This window comes from Sceloporus occidentalis, unplaced genomic scaffold (assembly GCF_023333645.1).
Source record: "Sceloporus occidentalis isolate IW3139 unplaced genomic scaffold, rSceOcc1.0.p SCAF_178, whole genome shotgun sequence".
Lineage (NCBI taxonomy): Eukaryota > Metazoa > Chordata > Lepidosauria > Squamata > Phrynosomatidae > Sceloporus > Sceloporus occidentalis.
In genome coordinates, this window is record NW_028317158.1 from 183,454 (window position 1) to 201,872 (window position 18,419).

Below are 18,419 nucleotides of genomic sequence, written 5' to 3' on the forward strand. Positions count from 1 at the left end.
TAAACTGGATTTGGGAGGAAAGAGCCCCTAGACGGTTTAACGTTTAAGCCAGGGCTGAAGATAGAAGCCTGTGAGCCAGGCCTTTGGGAAACCTGCCCACAACCAAGATGGCCGCCAGCGCGGTGACGCCAGCTGTCAGGCCGGCAGGTGAGGACGCGGCGGTGTCGCTTTGCGGCTGCCGCGGGCAGAGATTTCATCATGCAGTGTGAGTGACGGTCCATGCTTCTCTGCCGAGCCCTCCCCACCCTGCTGCTGCCGCCGCGGACACATCCCTGCCGTGCCGGCGCCTCCCTGCTCCGACTCGCCCGCACCGCCCGGGACCAGCGCATCCATACCGCCGCCCCGGCCTCTGCCAAACACCGTACACCCCGCAGGCTGCAGCAACCGGCACCGGGCGCACACACCGGCATGGAGGTCAACATAGAGGAACACCTGGCCCCCCTCAGACAGGCGGTCAAACAGCAGGTGAGAGGGGGAGGGGGTAGTATAACACTCCCAGCATGCTCAGCCAGGAGCCCCATCCCCCACACTTAGAATATATGAAGGCTTTGGCTTACACCTCCATTCCCATCATGCTCATCCAGCCACATGCATGACAGATGTTTCGGTGCATTACTAAAGTGCAGTTTAACACAATGTAAGTTCTTTAAAAATAAGGAGCAGGTGCCTCCTGCCACCCCATCCCCATGGATTACAACTCCCAGCACGCTTAGCAATATTCATGATGGGAGTTGTAGTCCACATGGCCGGCAGTGATTCCTGTGCCATAAAAAGATCCCAAAATCCTATTGAATTATTACATGCCCCGTCTGCTGCCTTCTGGCTCACAAATTTCAGCAGACTCCCATCATGCTTGGCACAGTCACCTCTCGCTGCGCTGCTTAGGTGGCGTGTTCCTAGGTACAACCGGATCGTAAATCCCCCAAATGGATTTAGTCACCTGCTAGATTTTGGGTTGAAATACCCCATTTTTTAGGATAAGGGGCGGCCAAAAAATGACTTTATTAGTTTTGGCTTAAACCGCCGAGCCGGTCGTCATCGTGCCCAGAGTGCCGGCAACGGACGGCGCTGATCACAACAGTCTGACATCAGCACCGCCCTCGCGGTTAAATGCCCTGCATTCACTCGGCGCCGTGAATTAAAAGGTTAAAGTGGGTGCTTGTTCTTTTTTTCTCGCAGCTAAGTGGCAGTGAAAGGGTTAAGCGCGTCCCCTCGGGCACCGCGGGCTCTCTGGGTACGTTTTCTGAAAGTTCACGTTTTTTTATTTTATAACTTTTGAATAATTTGGTAACTTTTATCGCCCGCTGATTAGACGCTGATTTCCTTTGTAAATAATAATAATAATAATAATAATAATAATAAAGGCAGATCTGCTAAACTGCGCTCAGAGTTCCTTTCGGAGGGTTTGAACGTTTTACTCGGACTGAGCTTCCCCTGCAGGGAGGGCTGAACCGGCCCCGGATAATGTGTAGTTAAATTCCAGCCCTTTTACGATGTATAGTGGATGTACTGAGAGTTCTTGAGTCATATCGGTGACTTGGTTATACATTATACAGGGCTGGCTCAGTCCTTCCTGCAGGTGAATCCCTCTACGGTCGTCCCGGCCCCTGCATGACACATAATAAGGTTGGTCTGTGAATCCCACGAACGTAACGGCTCTTATGAGCAGCGATGGACAGAGGGGGTCTGTTACTGAAAGAAAAGTTTCAGTTCTATGACATCATTATACATGAACGATGTCATTAATACTGCAGCCCTGTATAATGTATAGTTAAATCAGTGGGATTTCTCTAGTCTATTAGATTATTCATTACACAGGGCCAGCTCAGCCCTTCTCGCTGGAGATACCCGCCAGTGTGAAGTGAAGGGGTTAAAACCACAGCTCTGCCTGTAAGGAATTAACCCCGGAATGTCTGATGGGAAGTTAAAGAGCCCCCGTTGGAGTTTATTGGAGGGTAACGTGAGGCAGGGCCCGTTAAGGTTTTGCCCTCAGATGGGGTTGAAATGCCCTTCCTGCCCCTGAAGTGCGGGTTTTCCAAATGATATTTTTTGGGTTTATATAGCGCCGTCGTATTCCGTAGCGCTGTAACGGACGGCCCCCGAGTGGATATACATGATTATTCCTCCCCCATAAAGCTGCTGCTTTTATTTTCTACTCCCATAACACTCGGCCGACAACTTCCCGGCCCCTTTACCTTCCATGATCTAGAATGGGAGCCGTTTCCGCGGGGTCGTGACCTTACCTGGGACCCACCCTGAAACCCCTAAAATATTAACCCCTTAATAGCCCATCGTAAAGATTCGGCCCGCATGGAAACCTTGACTTGTCGTTATTTAAAGATACACTTGAGTCACCTGTATTCAAGCAGGGATATCAACCGTTATATACTGGGAGCTTTATATACACATATGATGACTGTGTGACCCGGAGAGTCTGCCCCTTCATCCTGGGATTGGGGAAACCCCTGAGCGTCCCCCAATACGGTTATGGGGCCGGGGTAGTATGCGTTGGGTGAGCGCATGCGCGGAGATCGGCCGCGTTGCTGCTTTGGAATCCTGACGCTGCGCTTTTAAGTGAAGTTCTGATGATTTCTATTAAAACGGGATAATGAGACACAAACGGTTAACTTCGTAGATCCTAAAAAAACTTCATATTGACTTTATTTCCTCCTGACGGTGGGAGCCGATTGGCCCCGTTGGCGGGGGGTATCTTTACACAGCCCATGGATCCGCCGCACAGGGAAGGCAGCCCCCAGCCAATAACTATCGACGAGGGTCTGTGGGGACCGCGGTGCTGCAGGACGTCGCATTTATTGCAGCTCCACTAACCATGGCGCATGCACGCTGGGCGAATAAACCCTTGATGCCACTCTGCGTGCCACCGGCGCACACAGACTACCTTTATTACCCCAACCCCCCTGTAATCTGTGCTGCAGTGGTCTTACCCTCTCGGTGGGTTTTTCTATTTAATATTATTTGGGGGGGGGCTCTTAACAGCAGGTCGCAGCCGGGACCCCCCCCCCTTAGAGACCTGCGCTCACCGCTGGCGTCCATGAGTTTGTGACTTCTGGCGAGTGATGCCCCTGTATTAACCCCGTCGGCCTTTGTCATGGGGGGGGCATCTAAAATTCTATATATTGTGCGAGCGACGCGTCTCGCTAACGTATGACATCATGTCTGAACGCTTCCAGCTTTATCGTCCGGTGTAAAGCTGTTTCCGGGTCTTAAGCGGCTGCTCTCAAGGTACAGGAAGCCCCGGCGTGGAGACCTTTAGAACTTTGAGGTCACAGATGGACGGGCAGGTGTGATGTCATGACCTGTAAGACCCGCAGAGTTTGTATCAGTGATCCTTTAAACCTCCTTCTGAACCAGAATGAAAAGTTTCGAAAAACCTCCTGCTTGGGGGGCTAATGGGGGCTTTAGGGACCACTCCTGATGGCGGTTGGGGGGGCATGAGATAGAATGGACCTTTTTTGTTGTGAATGGCGGAGGGTGACCTTGCAGCCATAGAGGCTGAGGAGGGCAGACGGCGGCGCAGGCTCGGTGTATGTATGACCAACACGGATCTTAATATGTTTACTTAGGAGGCGACGTATGACCCGACAAACCCTGCATGCGCATCTGTGCCTTACGGCCTTAGACTAAATAGAGCGCTGCGGGGCGGCGAGGAGATCCCTGCTCAAAAATACTTCACGCCTCCTGACCTCCAAATTACCTGATACAATACTCCTGTCTGCTACTGCACAGCGCTACGGAATATGATGGCGCCATAGAAATTAATGAATACGTACACACACACACACACACGCTACGGTTCAGAAGCTTGGGGTCAGTCGGCTGCTTTCATGGAAAACAAGGACATTTCTGGCTGTAACATAATAGTGATAAAGGGCCATTGGTACCCAGGAGTGATGGGAGTGATAAAGGGTCATTGGTACCCAGGAGTGATGGGAGTGATAAAGGGCCATTGGTACCCAGGAGTGATGGGAGTGATAAAGGGTCATTGGTACCCAGGAGTGATGGGAGTGATAAAGGGCCGTTGGAACACAGGAGTGATGGGAGTGATAAAGGGCCGTTGGAGCACAGGAGTGATGGGAGTGATAAAGGGCCATTGGAACACAGGAGTGATGGGAGTGATAAAGGGCCATTGGAACACAGGAGTGATGGGAGTGATAAAGGGCCATTGGAACACAGGAGTGATGGAGTGATAAAGGGCCATTGGAACACAGGAGTGATGGGAGTGATAAAGGGCCATTGGAACACAGGAGTGATGGAGTGATAAAGGGCCATTGGAACACAGGAGTGATGGGAGTGATAAAGGGTCTCTGTACGCCTATGAAGAGATTCCATTAAAAATCAGCCGTTTCCAGCGACAGTAGTCATTTAGGACATTAACCCCGTCTGCGCTGGATTTCTTATCAATTTCATGTTATTTTAATGGACAAAATGTGCTTCCCCCCCCCCAAAAACAAGGAAATTGCTAAGTAACCCTAAACTTTTGAACAGTTTGTATAGCTCAAAATCATGATATGTAATATTGTGTTATTACACTGCAGATACACAACATGAATGCTGGATCTTCAGGTTGTTCCACTCTCTAGACTCACTTTCTCTCGCTGTAACTCTCGCTGTCTCCAGCAAGCTGCCCTCCCGCTCTGAGGAATTTGGGCCGCTCTCCTCCCCCCTGCCACGTAAACCTGAATGCTCAGGCTGGAGGGGGAATGTGACGAGCTCACCCCGCAGCTGTATTTCTAACTTAGCTGTATTTTGGGTGAAGAATATAGAATTTGTTATATGAACCGCCTAAAAAATATATTATGGATCATTAATGCAAAACAGACAGGTTTTTATTTTATTCCAACAGCCCTTTATCACTCCCATCACTCCTGTGTTCCAATGGCCCTTTCTCACTCCCATCACTCCTGTGTTCCAATGGCCCTTTATCACTCCCATCACTCCTGTGTTCCAATGGCCCTTTCTCACTCCCATCACTCCTGTGTTCCAATGGCCCTTTCTCACTCCCATCACTCCTGTGTTCCAATGGCACGTAGTGTTTGCTGATCCGAGTTTAAGTTTAAAAGGCTAATTGATGGTTAGAAACCCTTTTGTAATTATTTTACAGCCAGAAATGTCCTCGTTTTCCATAAAAACAGCCGTGATTTTTTAATAATTTTTTTGTCCCGCAGCGTTAATCTCTGCTTGTTTTTTTTTTTCCACCCACAAAGCCAAAACGGCAGCCAGGTCTCCAAAAGCCGGCTGGTGGTGATAGGCTCATACATTTTTAGATGTTGTTTGTGCGTAAATTCATATAAAATGAATATAAGAAGAGAAGGCTAACCATTGAGTGGGGGGGGTAGAGATGTCGGGGGCTGCAGAGTTGTTAATGGCTCTGTAGGTCGGGGTCGTGTGAACCCCATTCTTGTGCTATTTGGACTTTATTTCCCTCCCGATTCCCCTTTTTGACGTCTTGAAGTTTATGTAAATTGTTTGTAATGGGGTGCCCACAGTGCCCAAAGGATACAGACTGTAATACTCTTACCAGAAACTCATTGTTCGGTTAATGATGTGACCAAGGACGTGATAGTACGTCATATGTTTTCTGCACCAGCCGGGACGATTCCCCACCAGTACTTGGTAGATCAGACATCGCCAGCTTCCTGCTTCCTGCTCTGGTGTACGATTACATCATCCGTTTGGGCGGTCTCTGCTTTTGGCGAATGAAGTAGTTGTGATCGTCTCTCAAACGTTTGTCTTCTTGCAGGGGTACCTCGTGCGACAACTAAAAGAGCAGAAAGCTCCGCAGGTGGACGTGGACCGAGCGGTGGCCGAGCTCAAAGCCAGGAAAAGGACCTTGGAGGCGAAGGTAGCGTCTCTTCCTACATTACGGACCTCAGAGCTTTGTGTGAAGATTCTATGGGCATCGGTCTTATAACCAGGACCCTGTATAAAGTATAGCCAGTGTTTCTGTACATAACTTACCAGGGGGCGACGTAATAAGTTAATGCCCAACAAACATTCTGAGCTCCTAGAAGAGAGGGGCATCAGGGGAGGAAAGAGGGGACAGGAGGGGGAATTTTGTGCGCTCATTAACCCGGACCTCCATCTTCTGCAGGAATTGTCGCTCCAGCCCAAGGATGATGTGGTGGACAGATCCAAGATGGAGGATACCCTAAAAAGACGCTTCTTTTACGACCAAGCTTTTGCTATTTACGGAGGTATCCTCGCTACTGATTAAATACATTTTAATTTTACATTATGTGCCTCCCAGCATGCATTGTGAACGTGAATTCATTGACACATATATTATATATATTAAAGGGATAGCCTTTCAAAAAAAAAAAATACAGTGTAGTTCTTTAACCCTTTTGTTACTCGTGAGTTCACCTCTCTGAGTGCTTTGTTGCCATTTTTCTGCATATGTTCAGCCATAATTCCCCTCTTCCATATTTAATGTACCCACACATATTATGTAATTTTCTTTCAAGGACGAATAGGACTTTCTCTTAATTCCTTTTCTGTTTTTGAAGCAGTTTCTGCTTCTTTTCACTTGAATCCCTACAGCTGCTGATCACAGCGTGATCAGTAAGCAGGGCTCCATTTGCTGATTGCGGTACCTGACCTCATTGGAGGTCTCAGGAGGGTCTGGACGACGGTGTCAGGACCGCCCTTGTACCGATGAGGAAACGTCTCGGCTGGTGGAAAAACCATAGGACGTACTATTACGTTCTTGGTCACCTAAGGCTTGTGACCAAGGACGTAATAATGCGTCCTAAGGGAGGGGCTAAGCAGGCTATTGCCCCCTGACTGTTTAATTTACATAGTGGGTATTTCTTGCTGTGTGTTCAGGGATAGATTGGGTGGAATATTGAAAATGGCTTCTGCTGGGGTAACTGTCCCTTCCCCGTATTACTCTGTAACTCGCATAGAAGCAGCGCTGAGCGTGAATGTTTTTGTGTTATGATGTCATAAGTCAACGGAGAATGTTTCATAAATCGTGTTTTTTTGTTTTTGTTTTTTTACATTTTTCTCTCCCTTTCCAGGTGTCAGCGGGTTGTATGATTTTGGGCCTGTTGGATGCGCGCTGAAAAACAACATCATCCAGACGTGGAGGCAGCACTTTATACAAGAGGAGCAGATCCTGGAGATAGACTGCACTATGCTGACACCCGAGCCGGTTCTCAAGTCAGTGCACTTCCTTCCGGGGTCTTGCTTAAGGGGGGCTTTTCTAATACTCTGTGTAGTTTAGGGTTAGTAAGTGGTACTCCCCTCTGTTTTAACATTATCTGCAGTGCCCTGACCTGGGGTCCCCGACCCAAATCTATTGTCTGGGAGGAATGCTGGGACTCTCGCTCCACTAATAGAACCAGACCCCTCCGATAAAACATAAAGGTCCCAGACAGCACCCCCCAAACAGAATGTATATTAAAGTACTTTGCGAGTCCTTTAAGGAAATGTAAAGCAGACGCGCAGGTTATCTCGGAAGCTTTGCGCTCGTATCTTCACGCCAACGATGCGATGTGTAGTGTATCAGCAGGGCCGTCATAATAGAAAAAAGCTTTTATTAAATACAATAAACATATCGGGGTACAGAGGGACGCAGGGCGCTGAACAGATCAGCATGTTGGGGTTTGCAGGAGAGTTTGTGCTTCAGCTCCTGGACGTCGCCATACATTATGAAGGTCCATCGCCAGCAGAACTCGCTGCAGGTGGATCCTGGCTGGCCCTGTATAATGTATAGTTAAACCAGTGATTTCTTCAGTCGCCTCATCCATCAAACCATACGTTATTACAACCACCATGTTTAAAATGTATATGTTTGAGTCGGCGTCGTTCATCTTGGGGGAATCTTACAGGGATCTACATCTCCCGGTGGTTTTCTCTCTCAGTTATTTTTGGTCTGGCTTCGGTCATCCTCATTTTATGGAAAATAAGGTGATTTTCAGGGAATAAAAAATATATTGTTCTAATGTTTTTACGAGAATAGACAATTCATACCACGCTGTGAGCCCCCAGTGCCGGTTAAAGAGACGGGGGCTCGGATATTTTGTAACCGGGTGAATTCTGTTGCTTGATGCTGCTTCCTGATTCGCTGTCGCCCTGTTCTAGAACCTCGGGCCACGTGGAGAAGTTTGCCGACTTCATGGTCAAAGATGTGAAGAACGGAGAGTGCTTTCGCGCCGACCATCTCCTGAAAGGTGACTTTTATGTTGAGATTCCAACTTTTTTTTTCTTCTGTTGGAACTTTGTGCCAAGACGGACAGTATTTTAGTCCAGAATGGGCCCCATAAAGCTTCTACTTTTTTTATTTATTTTGAAGTTGAGAGAAGAGGAAAAAAAAAAAAATCAGCAAAAATAGAAATCGAGAGCCGGTCATAATTTTGGATTTATTTATTTTTTAATGGTTTAACTCTTACGAGCGCTTTGTGTCTCGCAGCTCATCTGCAGAAACTGATGTCCGACAAGAAGTGCTCACAGGAGAAGAAGACGGAAATGGAGTCTGTCCTTACTCAGGTGCGTGTGGCTTTCCCATGCGCAGATCTTTACCGTATTTAGTTGTAATTCTAAGTAAAATTCTACGTCATTTTTTATTTTATTTTTTATTTATTTTTAATATATATATTTTTATTTATATATATATATATATATATATATATATTTTTTTTTATTTTTTTATTTTTTTTTTTTGTTTGACGGGGTGGTCTGTTTCTGGCATCCCAACTTATTGTATCTTTGTTACCTTTCATTGGGCCAACGTAGAAAAAGATACCAACGTAGACTAAAGACTCTGTTCTCCTGGCTTAAAACACCAATGTCATTTTTTTTTTTATTTTTTTAGTTAGAATAACTTTTGCCGTTTCTGCTCTTATTTTAAAGATGGATAACTACGGGCAGCAAGAACTCGCAGATCTCTTCGTGAAATACAACGTGAAGTCGCCGATCACATTAAACGATCTCTCCCCTCCGGTGTCCTTCAACCTGATGTTCCAGACCTCGATAGGCCCTGGTGGGAACATGACGGGGTACGCCACTGCAAAAGAATTCATTAAAGCCTGTGCTTTTTCTGAATTTAACCAAGTATTATTATTGTAATGTTTTACATGAGAACCAATCAATCAGAGGGAATGTAACTACAAATAATTTAAAATCTGTACACATCATGCCGTAGGGCAGGGGTTCTCAAACTGCGGCCCTCCAGCTGCTGCAGGACTACATCTCCCATACTCCTCAGCCAGCCCCTTAGCTGAAGGAGCATTATGGGAGATGTAGTCCTGCAGCAGCTGGAGGGCCGCAGGTTGAGAACCCCTGCCGTAGGGTGACTTGGGATGTATGTTTGAGGACATATAGGCCCGAACACGAATATTATATTTTTGTCAAACTGTATATTTTGGGGGCCAGCGCATCTTATGGGGTCCTGTGTGTTCTTTAAGACCGCGCTCCCATTTTTAATGTGTTTATAGGAGGGGTTCCTTGGTACCGTTTATTTAACCGTTTCCGTCACTAACCGGGATTCTGTCGCTTGGTTCTGCCGATAGATACTTGAGACCCGAAACCGCGCAGGGAATCTTCCTCAATTTCAAACGGCTGCTGGAGTTCAATCAGGGAAAACTGCCGTTCGCCGCTGCCCAGATCGGGAACTCCTTCCGAAACGAGATTTCTCCGCGTTCCGGACTCATCAGAGTGCGGTAATTACGTCTCCAAAAATTAACCAAAACGTCACGATGCGTACGGTGGTCCTGCGGATACCGGCGGCGCGGATACCGGGTCCTACCGATGCCCGCATTCCTTTACTTGCAGTCTTTCGCTTACAGCGGTGAAAAACCTAATTTGCCGTACGTTGAGCCGGCCACTTTCATTTTTCTCCCTATTTGTAGCTGTGATGTTCATGGTTTCCCCCGCTTTCCTCTTCAGAGAGTTCACTATGGCTGAAATCGAACACTTTGTGGACCCCAGTGAGAAGAATCACCCCAAATTCCAGAATGTGGCGGATTTAAACATTCTGCTTTACTCTTCCAAAGCCCAGCTGAGTGGGGAGTCCGCGCAGAAAATGCGTCTCGGAGACGCCGTTGAACAGGTAAGACGTTTGGGTGCGTAATCCGGATAACAGACAACCCAATACACGCGCAGGTTCCAGAGGTTTGTAATGAAGATGCAACGCAATGTCTAATGGAAAAATTATAAATAGGCAAAATCACTTGTTTAAGTGTCGTACATAATATCATAGTAACTGAAAAAGTGTAACTAATCCTGCTTTATAACCCGTTATATCCTGTATATTCCTCATATTATATATTATATACTCTCCGTCACGTATAACTAATCCCGTCCTTATAACCCGTTATATCCTGTATATTCCTCATATTATATATTATATACTCTCCGGCCGTATAACTAATCCCGTCCTTATAACCCGTTATATCCCTGTATATTCCTCATATTATATATTATATACTCTCCGGCTGTATAACTAATCCTGTCCCTATAACCCGTTATATCCCTGTATATTCCTCATATTATATATTATATACTCTCCTCCCCGTATAACTAATCCCGTCCTTATAACCCGTTATATCCCTGTATATTCCTCATATTATATATTATATACTCTCCCCCCGTATAACTAATCCCGTCCTTATAACCCGTTATATCCTGTATATTCCTCATATTATATACTCTCCGGCCGTATAACTAATCCCATCCTTATAACCCGTTATATCCTGTATATTCCTCATATTATATATTATATACTCTCCCCCCGTATAACTAATCCCGTCCTTATAACCCGTTATATCCTGTATATTCCTCATATTATATATTATATACTCTCCGGCCGTATAACTAATCCCGTCCTTATAACCCGTTATATCCTGTATATTCCCTCATATTATATATTATATACTCTCCGGCCGTATAACTAATCCCGTCCTTATAACCCGTTATAACTTTCTTTTTTTAGGGTGTCATCAACAACTCCGTCCTGGGATACTTTATCGGTAGAATCTATCTGTACCTGGTAAGAGTTGGCATTTCCCCCGAAAAGCTGCGTTTCCGCCAGCACATGGAGAACGAGATGGCTCATTACGCCTGCGACTGCTGGGACGCTGAAGCCAAAACGTCCTACGTGAGTCACAAAGGAGCGCACGGTTTAATCTGTCATAAATAATGTCATAAAACTCAGAGATTAGCAAATGATTCACGTTGTATGGAGAGCTGCGGCTGTACGAGAATCAAACAGAGCGTGCCGCCTCGACAGGACGGGTTACTTCAGGGAAAATGATAAAAGGCCGAACGTGTTATTATTATTTATTGTTTTATATAGCGCCATCAATAACATATTGTACGTGTCTTTCAGTCTGTGAGATTCGGCAGGTGTTTCACCCGGGTTAATATTTAACGACCCACCTTCTGGAAAACACCTAGCGGCCAAAGCATCTCTCCCAAAAAACCCCCGTATTATTTATAGGAGGGCTTTATTTTGTTATGACGTTACAAAATATGCCTGTCGTGTCTGGAGCGAATGAAACGAAACCACGCGCTTTCTGGAGGTCATTAAATGTATCTTTTCCGCTTCTTCCAGGGCTGGATTGAAATTGTTGGCTGTGCCGACCGTTCCTGTTATGACCTCTCTTGTCATGCCAGAGCCACCCAAGAGTTCCCCTCGTTGCCGAGAAGCCACTGAAGGAACCGATATCCTTTAACGGCCGCGCTAACTGTCCGAGTGGCCCTAAATAAGAAAAAAGAACTTGAGTGCTATAGGTGATACCAGACATTGTGCAATTCCCCGTTTGCCCCTGTAGACGGAGCTGTTGGGTCTCTTTGAGGAGGGCAGTAAATGGTTCAAACTATTAATTCATGCTTAAAACCCATACCTTTAAGAGGTGTTTATTAAGGTGCCTTTTTGGTAAATTAGTGCATTTTTATTTAACTTTGACAATAGTTATAAACCTCCGTTATATTTTCACATCTTCTCGGCATACATGCGAAACTAGTAGTAGTAATAAATTTTTAGGTAATATTTAAAAATGTCACCTTCTATGGGGCTCCGTCATTGCACCGTGGCTCTTTTCAGTCCTTGTTTTGTTCTTATGTACTAATTGTTAATTTTTACAATTACTTGTGATTTATGTCCAACTTTATATAACACATGAGTACCTTTTTACTATTCTGTCTTGTCCTTACCATCTCTTCCTGGCCATTAAGAAGAAAATCAATAAAAGTATTTTTTAAAAATTTATATATATATATATATATATATATATAAAAATTATAATAAAATTACAAAGAAAAGTGTGTGTGTATATGTATGTGTATATATACCGTATTGGCTCGGATATAGACCGCACCCTAAAAGTTAGGTGTTTTTTAATGAAAAAGGTTTCTGCCCCCCCCCCGAGATATACTGCCACTCTGTCCCGAAGATGTACCCCCCCGAGATATGCTGCCACTCTATCCCCGCCCCCCCCCACCAGACTTACCGGTGCAGACTCCACGGGGTCTTGTGGGGCTGGCGGGGACATCTACACATAACACTTCAACTTCCCGTGCCGGCACTTCCGCCGTGGGAAGTACCGGCAAGGAAGATTGTTCACGCAGACGTTCTCTCGGCAGCGGCGATGCGAGCAGAAACAACCTCCGCTGCCGGCACGTCTGCGCGATGCGCTTCAACAATCTCCCGTGCCGCCCCCCCCCCCCCCCGTGGGAAGTGCTGGCAGGGGAGGCTGTCTGAGCGTATCGGGGAGTAGGATGCGGGTCCCCTGCACCGCTGCGGGGATCTGTATCCTAACCCCGCTGCCTGCCCAGCGCCCGGAACTGCATGTCCCGGCCCGTCGGGCGCTAGACCCCGAATATAGGCCGCACCCCCACTTTAAAGACTTAAAGTGGGGGAAAAAAGTGCGGCCTATATTCGAGCCAATACAGTGTGTGTGTGTGTATATATATATATTTACACATTTTTTTTTTGTACATTTTAAGTATTTGTTGCACGATTAATGATATTTCATACACTTCGTCTCCCGAGTAAATGTTTGCAGCTTTGAGTTCCTTGACTTCTTTGCACAAGACGGTGAACGTCGTCCAGTTCGATGCCAACAAGGGAGCCGTCGGCAAGGCTTACAAGAAGGATGCCAAGCTGGTGATGGAATATCTCGCCATCTGCGACGCTGTTACGTCTCCGAAATGGAGCAGCTGCTACACGACAAAGGGTACCGGCCGATCTCTTAAATTAAACTTATAAACGCGCTCCGTGCTGTCTTATGCAAACGGGAGAGCGGGGAGAGCCGGGAGAGTCCGTCACCGTAAGAAAGCACTGAATTGGTAAAAGTCTATACGGCTGCCTTATACCCGACGGCTCTCTTCCGAGTGAAAAGTGTAGAGTTTCTGGTGCCTCTGTTACTATCGCCAGCATAAATAATTATCCTGATTATAAAATAATCTGTTTGGTTTTTTTTTCTTTCTCTCTCTCTCTCTCTCTCACGTTAGTGAATTTACCATTGAAACAGAAGGGAAGACGTTTCTGCTGACTAAGGACATGGTCAGCGTTAAGAAATTCCAGAAAGCATACACGGTAACGTCTCCGCTCCGACTCCATGCGATAAAGCTGTTAGTACACTAAATGCTATAACACAGGAGGGGGAGATAAAACCAGACCTCGGGTCTGAGTATGAGTTCAGCTCTGAGTATCCGGTGTGAGAAGCGCCCTACGACGTGAACTTAATGTTAAAAACGTGACTTTTCATAGATTTAACAGGTTTTACTGAAAGTGGTCATTCTAGAATTCTCCATTTGCTGTGTATATATATATATATATATATATATATATATATATATATATATATATGTGTGTGTGTATATAATATATATTATATATCGCGTCCCTGTTAGTGCCCCAGCGTGTTGGCTCGTGTAGCAGGTAAGCGCCTCGCCGGGCCTTTAATGGGAAGAAAGCATTGGGCAGACGAGGCTGCGGGTTTTGTTCGGGGGCGACACACTTAAGAAGAAGCTTTTAGGGAGAAACGCTGCATTTTTTGAGTATTGAAGTATTTCTCTGATCCGAGGCCGTAGGAAGTTATTGTATAGCCGTGGAGGACGTTCTCGCAGCGAACCCCCGGGTTACGCGTTGGCTGAATATCTTCAGCGCGTTCTATTCAAACTTCCAACGTTCTACTTGATTGAATAGAAAGAATGTTTTTTATTTTGTGTAAGCAGGTAATACGTTGTATTCTTCTTTCCTGGTATATATTTATACGCAAATAAAAGAAGGCCTTTGAATGCCGGAATGAATGGTGTTACGGTAACTTTCCTCCCCCACCTGCCGCTCTGACAGTGTGCGTCGCTGCGACTGTTCTGCCTTCTAAAAGACCAAAACCTTGACTTTAATATAAAGGCGGGGAGGAAGATTACAATAAGGCATTCACCAGCTGCCATGGGAAACCGATGGAGACGGAGACCGCGGCTTAAACACAAAACAAAAACTCGGGTCAACAAACGCGTATAATTGCGAGCGGAGTTTCTGCTCGTCGGAAGCTCTTCCAGAGAACGAACGCCGTTCAATTATTCTTTACCGGCCAAACTAATAATCAGTGCCGCCGTTAATTCCTGCGCGACCGCTTCTGTCTGCGCGGCAAGCGCTAGCGGGGCAAAAAAAGGCTGATGTTAGGCCCGGGTAGCAGAATGTGTTGTTTTTGGGAGGGACGTGTTTTATTATTATTATTAGCTTTTGGCAATGATAATATGAAATTCATTACAGAATTAGGAGATAAATATTTCTTTATATTATAAATATTCATTTTAATATTATTTATTTTTTTACAGTTGAGGAAATTGTACCAAATGTGATTGAGCCCTCATTTGGTCTCGGCAGAATTATGTACACTGTTCTTGAGCACACATTCCAGGTCCGACAAGGAGACGAGCAGAGAACGGTAAGAACGAGGAAAACGAGGAAATTTCTGTCTAACATAATTACAAAAGGATTTCTAAACATCAATTAGCCTTCTAAACTTAAACTTGGATCAGCGAACACAACGTGCCATTGGAACACAGGAGTGATGGGAGTGATAAAGGGCCATTGGAACACAGGAGTGATGGGAGTGATAAAGGGCCATTGGGACACAGGAGTGATGGGAGTGATAAAGGGCCATTGGAACACAGGAGTGATGGGAGTGATAAAGGGCCATTGGGACACAGGAGTGATGGGAGTGATAAAGGGCCATTGGGACACAGGAGTGATGGGAGTGATAAAGGGCCATTGGGACACAGGAGTGATGGGAGTGATAAAGGGCCATTGGAACACAGGAGTGATGGGAGTGATAAAGGGCCATTGGGACACAGGAGTGATGGGAGTGATAAAGGGCCATTGGAACACAGGAGTGGTGGGAGTGATAAAAGGCCATTGGAACACAGGAGTGATGGGAGTGATAAAGGGCCATTGGGACACAGGAGTGATGGGAGTGATAAAGGGCCATTGGGACACAGAAGTGATGGGAGTGATAAAGGATCTCTGTACGCCTATGAAGAGATTCCATTAAAAATCAGCCATTTCTGGGTACAATAGTCATTTACAACATTAACCCTGTCTGCTCTGGATTTCTTTTGAATGTCGGTGGACGCCCCATATTTTCATCTGCCTTCAGAATTGCTTGTATGTTCCAGCAGCATACATGACAAAGGTCTACTGTAATGATCCCCTTTTTAAAATTCCTATCCAAAATCTCACGACAATCATGCGTTGATGACTTGATGCAAATAATTATATATTTTAAATCTTTAGCATTCATGAAATGTCTATTTCTGTATAAATGTCATTTTTGCAATAATAATGCATTTTTACCCCTTTTTCAAATTTCTGTGAAAAATACTTTTCCCTGATATGATTTTCATTTGTTTTTTCCTCCCCAGTACTTTACCTTTCCAGCCATAGTGGCGCCGTACAAGTGCTCCGTTCTCCCGCTGAGCCAGAATCAGGAATTCGTTCCCTTTGTCAAAGAATTATGTGAGTAAATGTTGGCGAGAATCGCCATTTCTCTTATTTCTCAGTATTCCGGAGAACGAATTCGATTGGTTGTTTGGTTCGGCCCCCGGAGAATCGTTACTTGTTTGGTTTCGTCCTCAGCCGAAGCTCTGACAAAGAACGGGGTGTCCCACAAGGTGGATGATTCCTCCGGGTCCATCGGGAGGCGCTACGCGCGGACGGATGAGATCGGTGTTGCTTTTGGCATCACCATCGACTTTGACACCGTCAACCGCTCACCCCACACGGCGACCCTCAGAGACCGGGACAGCATGAGACAGATCCGAGCCGAGGTAACCCCCCCCCGTATTCTCAGGTCTACTTCACATCATGTGTTGTTTCAGAGTGAGCGTCTCTCTGGGCCTAGAGCGTCTCTCTGGGCCTAGAGCTGCTTGGATGGCCCTTTATAATGTATACTTAAATCAGCAAGATTTCTCCTAAGGCTCCTAGAGCATTGATCTATACATCTTACAGGGCCGGCTCAGCCCTCCTCGTTTGAGAATAAATATTGAAGCGAGGGAAACCACTAATATTTCACGTTTAGTGAATAGAACCCAAACCGCTCTCCTTCGGTCTCCTTTCTCCCTGTCCGGGACTCGATCGCTTTGATGTTTGTTCCTCTAGATCTCCGAACTCCCCGGCATCGTGCGGGATCTGGCCAACGGCTGCCTGACGTGGGCGCAGGTGGAGAAGTCCTACCCCATATTCGAGGGACAGGAGACGGGCAAAAAGGACACAACAGAGGAATAACTTCCATGAAACGAGTCCGCTTTCTTCCGGTTCTGTTAATATTCATCATGCCTTCTATGGATGCGGCCGTCGCGGGAGGAAACGCATCGTTTGATGTTTACAGGGAGACGCCTAAATTATAATCCTGGCCGCATTTCCAATATGCGAATAAAGTACGTGATAGATCTACAGTTTTGTCCTTCTGCAGTTTTTTGTACTTGCGCGATACGTGGCAAATCCGTATATAAGTATGAAGAGAGAGAGAGGTAGAGATTATTATTTTTTTTAATGATAGAATTGATAAATGGGGGGGCGGAATGAAGTGTTTTCTTACTGAGTAAACCCCAAGGTGTCTTCTGTTACCAATTAGCTTCATCTCTACGGACTATGTTGGCGATATGAAGCTGTAAGGACATTCGGGGATCTTTCTAGGAAAAGCTTTTCTTTAATAATAATTTTTGTTTTACTGATCTTCAAAGAATTCCTGTCCCAAATCCCACGCCACTCATACATTAACGATTAAATGAATGAGACGGACCTCGTAGTCCAATAACTAAATAGTGCGATACATTTTTAGTTGGTCCGTAATTAGATTTTTGCTCTACGTTTTGGGGTGAATTTGCATCAAAAAAGTAATGACAAGCCGGCGAAGTTGTGATTCATTGTTCAGATGATCCAGTCGGCGTGAATCACTTTGCCCCGCAGGAGCGCGGTAATTGTCTCTCGGCTGTTGTGGTGACGCGATATGATCCGTCTTCACGGTTAATAACATTTCCGCAAGATTTTCTTTCCCTAAACCGTATATTTTAAGGTGGAGATTTCCATAATTTCAATGCCTTCGTGGAACAAAAAAAAAAAAGGATGGTATGGGGGGGATTGCAATAAATGTCCAGTTCTATTCTTTCTATTTTTTAGTGGGAAATGTACAAAAAGAAGAGAGAAAGGGGAAGGTCGTTATTAGGTATGGAGAAATAAATGTGTATATATAATTTTATTATACTTCATTTTATTATAAGTAAATAAAATAATTTTATTATAGTAAGTAAAATAATTTTATTATAGTAAGTAAAATAATTTTATTATAGTAAGTAAATAAAATAATTTTATTATAGTAAGTAAAATAATTTTATTATAGTAAGTAAATAAAATAATATTATAATAAGTAAATAAAATTAATACTTAATGTAAATTGATAAATATATACATAATACAAAAAACATTTTTAGAAATAAAAAAAAGTGCGGTTTTTTTCAATATATGAAATATAATGCTTTTTAATATCTAAAAGTTTTATTGTCTTCTGTTTCAAGTATTAAAATTCTAGCTTCTTTGTAATTCTGCGTTCAACCACAAGGGGCATCGGTAGTACGAGGTAATAAAGCAGCCTTTTCCACTACGTCGGGATCCTTTTTGTGATTAAACCGGGCAATCTATTTATGAGAATAATTAGCTGCCCTCAACGACTTCAATCCCCGCAATCCGTAAATTTAATTCAATTTCATTTAAAACTAAAATGTTGCAGTGTTAAAGCAAACCTGACGATTTTCCTAACCGCGTATTATTGCTCAGTGTGCTAAATAAAGCTATAAATAAGCTGTATACCGTGGGAGCAGCCGTCATAACTTCCTGTTCTCAGGATCTGCATGATTATTCCTCCCCATTTCACCCATTAATTTGCTCATCT

At 44.9% G+C, this 18,419-nt stretch overlaps 1 pseudogene; it reads left to right on the forward strand.

Moving 5' to 3' along the window:
• The first annotated feature begins 219 nt into the window (after positions 1–219).
• LOC149278852 (glycine--tRNA ligase-like) lies at positions 220–16,756 on the forward strand (annotated as a pseudogene).
• The last annotated feature ends 1,663 nt before the right edge of the window (positions 16,757–18,419 follow it).